The sequence below is a fragment of the Marmota marmota genome, unplaced genomic scaffold (genome assembly GCF_001458135.2).
Source record: "Marmota marmota marmota unplaced genomic scaffold, marMar, whole genome shotgun sequence".
Classification (NCBI taxonomy): domain Eukaryota; kingdom Metazoa; phylum Chordata; class Mammalia; order Rodentia; family Sciuridae; genus Marmota; species Marmota marmota.
In genome coordinates, this window is record NW_025999913.1 from 13,302,562 (window position 1) to 13,307,284 (window position 4,723).

Consider the following 4,723-nt stretch of genomic DNA (forward strand, 5'->3'; position numbering starts at 1 on the left):
CTCAGCCTCCCGATCCACAGGGATTACAGGCATATGCCACCGCACCTGGCTTGTTTTCTCTTATCAACTCTATTTTTGATTTTATTAGTTTTCTTCTGTTCTTGTCATTGTTTTTGTTAACTCTGGGCTGTTTTGTTTGTTTTGGATTCTCTTGTGGCCGAATCATTAGCCATTAGCCATCGATAGAAATGGACTTTTCCCTCTGGAAGTCCCTCTTTCCTGGTAGAGTGGACGATTGGACATCCCCTTTGAAGCCCTGCCCACCAGCGGGCACTCCCTCCCCGTCCCCTCCCTGCCCAGTCCTGAGTGGGGCCATAAGGTGGCGTCCAGCTGGGGCCAGCATATGATGTGAAACCACCTGTGACGCACCCCGGATTTTTCTTCCTCAGTTTGCTCCTTATTACCAACTCCAGGGAGGCCCTAGCTATGGGGTGAGGAAAACACCAGTGCACCAGAGGAGGTGGTGTGGAGATTGTGCCAGCCACAGGACCTTTATGAGCTGCTCCAGGTCAATCTTGGCGACACCATTTCCACGTGATGGTAGGTGAAGCCGTCAGAAGCCGGCTAGCGGTGGTGTGTGAGGGGGTACTTTTCAGCTCATGGCCCTCAGAACAGTGTGACCCTGCGCCCAGTCTCTGCTTTTTTACCAGAATAAACAACAAATGTCAGTTTGTAGAAATGTTTTCTCTGGGGTTACTTTTTTTTTTTCCTTTCCACATTTTTTATTGGTGAATTATAGTTGTACACAACGATGGGATTTGTTGCTACCTATTCATACATGCACATATAACAATATAATTTGGACAATTTGGGGTCATGTTCTATCAAAAAAGATTCCTCCAATTTACTTCCTAAAGAAATCTCTTCCTGGGTGGAATACGTTATTTTCGTTTGTGTTTCTGGTACCGCAGGCAAAACATTCTGACAGATACGTTCCCCTTTCTAGCTTCAGAAACGATTATCAGAGGTACTGAAGGATTCCACCACAGTCCTATCCTGAGGTCGAATGGTACTATGATATACGGATGTTTTCATTTTTGTCCTTGGTTTCTGGCTTAGACCCCCAGGCAGGTTGTAGAAACTCTAATCTTCTCCTGCTGTTAGCTGGCCATAAATTCTCTGACCTGCCTTGTCTGATAGTGGGTCATAAGACCTTCTCAATCCAGAGGATTTCTGCTCCAGACCCTGGAGGAAAGAAGGCCACCCAGCGAGGCCAAGAAGAATACGAATAGACAGGCCATGCTGGGTGGGCTTCCCTACCCAGTCTCTCAGCAATCATGTCTACATAATGAAGTCTCCATGAAACCCAAAAGGAGAACACCAGAGATGTTGCTGACACATGGAGGTTCCTGGAGGGCCGTGTGACAGGAGGAGACATGGATGCTTGTGCTCCTTCCCCCAGACCTGGCCCTATTCATCTCTTCATCTGCGTCCTTTATAATAAACCAGTAAGTGCATTTACCTGAGTTCTGTGAGCGGCTCAAGCAAATTAATTGAGAAGTCCACTACAGCCCACTGGTGTGTGTACAGCCTCTGCCTTTTTATGGCCCAGGGAGGAAGACTAAAGAAATGACTGTTGTGTTAAGTGTGAACTGAAGGCCAGAGGGACAAGATGAGCGTGCAGCACCCAAAGTCCAGTCCATCTCCCTGGGAGGCGATGCTGAGGTCAGGACCGGAAGTCCTGTTGTCATAAAATATCTGTGTTAGTCAGCTTTTCGTTGCTGTGACCAAAATGCACGACAAGAACAACTTAGAGAAGGAAAGGTTGAGTTCGGCTCAGGGTTCCAGAGGTTTGAACCACGGTCGCTGAGTCCGTTGCTCTGGGCCCAAGGTGAGGCAGAACATCATGGTGAAACTGGTTTAAGATGGAACTAGATTCTCCACTTCTGCTGGCAGATGGAGTCCTCATAAGCTGCAGCTTTTCATAATAGGAAAGTATTTCTTGGATAAGTTACAAATGCATAGAACATAAAATTGAAAAGGGGACTTGATTAAAATTAAAAATGTCTGCCCCTCAAAAGATACAGCAAAGAAAATAGGTAGACTTGGAGAAAAGACCTGTTGGGCTGCCCGGTGAGATTTCGGTCAACGATGGAGCACACATACAGTGGTGGTCCATAAGATTATAATTGAGCTGAAACATTTCTATCACCTAGTGACATCATAGCTGTCACAGCATTGAAGCAAAATGCATAACTCAAGAGCTTGTGATGATGCTGGTGTAAACAGACTCTTCTGCCAGTCATGTAAAAGTACAGCACATGCAATAAGCGTCAGTGTATGATACTTGGTAGTGGTGAGCAGCTGTGTTACTGGTTTATGTATTTTATGTTTATAAAAATAAATATATGTATAAATAAAATAAATATAATAATATAATATACAATAATAATATAATAATAATATACAAACATATTTGTATATAATTTAAGTATATATAAATTTGTATGTTTTTTTAAAGAGAGAGAGAGAGAGACAGAGAGAGAGGGAGAGAATTTTTTAATATTTATTTTTTAGTTTTCGGCTGACACAACATCTTTGTATGTGGTGCTGAGGTTGGAACCCGGGCCGCACGCATGCCAGGCGAGCGCGCTACCACTTGAGCCACATCCCCAGCCAAAATTTGTATGTTTTATATATAAATTTATACATATATAAAATATATGGGCTTTTTTTTTTTGCAGTGTTAGGGATAAAACCCAAGGTCTTATGCATGTGAGGCAAGCTCTACCATTGAGCTATACCCCAGCATAAAAGAAAAATTAACATTTTTATGCACTAACATCATGGAAATTGTGTTTGTGGCCTCTGTTGATTACATCAGAGGACACATGGAGTGACGGGCCTGGACTCTCTAGTTTGTGCTGTTTGCACAGTGATAAAAACAAGAGGCAATACGTTTCTCAGGATGCATTTCTGTTGTTAAGTGACGTGTGACGGTGTGTTTGACAAAGGACATATCCAAAATACAGATAGTCCCCAACTTAACAGAGGTTTAACTTAAAGATTTTTTTGACTTTAAGAAGACACAAAAGCAGCATGCAGTCAATGAAAATCATACTTTAATTCTGATCTTTGCCCAAGCCACCCTCTGCCTTCTGGATCCTGGGCAGGACGGTGAACCGCAGCCCTGTCAGCCACAAGATCAACAGACGCTCTGTAGCGGGCTGTGCTCCTGAGCCAGGTTGCTGGCAGGGCAGGTGGAGTCAATGAATTTTTCACTTACAATATTTTCAACTTATGGTGGATTTATCAGGGTGTGACTCCATTGTAATTTGAGGAGCATGTGTACACATTTTTTAAAAAAAACTCCTAGCAACTACTACTAATAAAAAGAAAATTTCACTTGGAAAATGAGCAATAGATCATCACAACACAAAGGGAAACTGAAAGGCTATAAACATAGGAAAAGATCCTTGGGATCATTATGCATTAGGGAGATTCAAATTAAATCCACGAGATATGACTACAGACTTTGCAGAATCAATAAAAATAAATGAGGCTGGTGGAGGATGAAACTATGCTACCACTTTGGAAAGCTGTTTGGTGATTTCTAACCCAGTTAAACATATGTGTACCTTAATGTTCAGGAATTCCGCTTCTGGATATTTATAGTCCATACCCAAAGGTTCCACGTCTTTAGGTTCAGCCTATCAAGAATCTAAGATATTCAAAAAGAAAAAAAAATTGTGTCTGTATGGAACATGAATGAATTTGTCATTATTCCCTAAATGACACAGGGTAACAACTGTTTACATAATATTTACATCACATTAGGTATTATAAATAGTCTAGAGATGATTTAAGGCATACAGAGGGTTACTTAGATTTTGTATTACACAAGGGAATTGAACATCTATACGTTTCAGAAACCAGGGGGGAGGACTGGAACAAATCATCCACCGATGCTGAGGGATGGCTGTACTCATAAATGAATGTATATATGCACAAAAAGGTTTATATATGAATACTTACAGATGCTTTATTCATTAAAGCCCCAAACTGGAAACAACCAAAATGTCTATCAATAAGAGAATGGATATGCAAATTATGGCAAATTAATACAATGGAATACTGCTCACCTTTAAAAAAAGAACAAGCATTGCCACTGAAATGGAACACTTTCAGAAAACATTAGACTGAGTGAAAGAAGTCAGGCACCACTAAAGAATATATTTTGTATGACTCCATTTACACAAAGTTCAATATTAGGAAAAAAAAACCCTAATCTACAGTGATGAAAGTCAGCATGCAGGTAGGCGAGTATTAACTGAAGACAAGAGGGAAGTTTTGGGGTGATGAAAATGTGCTACATCTTTATCTAGTGGTGGCCATATAGAGGCAGGCAGACACCAAACTCCGTAACTTTTCATGTAAAAATTCATCTTAAGGTTTACGCTTGCTTAGGATGCATGAAATCATGGGTTTATTCCCAAAAAACAACTGTCCCCAATCTGATCATCCATGATCACTTCTCCCATCTGTTTCAATGCGCGTTTGGTGTGGATGAGATGTTCTGGCACATAGATATCTCACTTGGCTCTTCCCCCTTCCCCTCGCATCATAAGCACTTTCTCGTGACACTCAGAGCTTCCCACAAACACCATTTCCGGGGCCTGCCTCCCCATCATCAGCTACACGTGCTGTAAATAATTCACCACCCCATTAATGTGGGATCTCCTGTGCTTTTGGTTTTCACTGCTGTAAATAATGCTTAGACAAA

The 4,723-nt window shown here is 41.6% G+C and overlaps 1 long non-coding RNA gene across 1 annotated transcript; it reads left to right on the plus strand.

The window, feature by feature from the left end:
- The first annotated feature begins 313 nt into the window (after nucleotides 1–313).
- Nucleotides 314–2,286, plus strand: LOC125615549. The gene is made up of 2 exons (XR_007346159.1): nucleotides 314–540; nucleotides 947–2,286. It is a non-coding gene; the product is annotated as an uncharacterized LOC125615549 (long non-coding RNA).
- The last annotated feature ends 2,437 nt before the right edge of the window (nucleotides 2,287–4,723 follow it).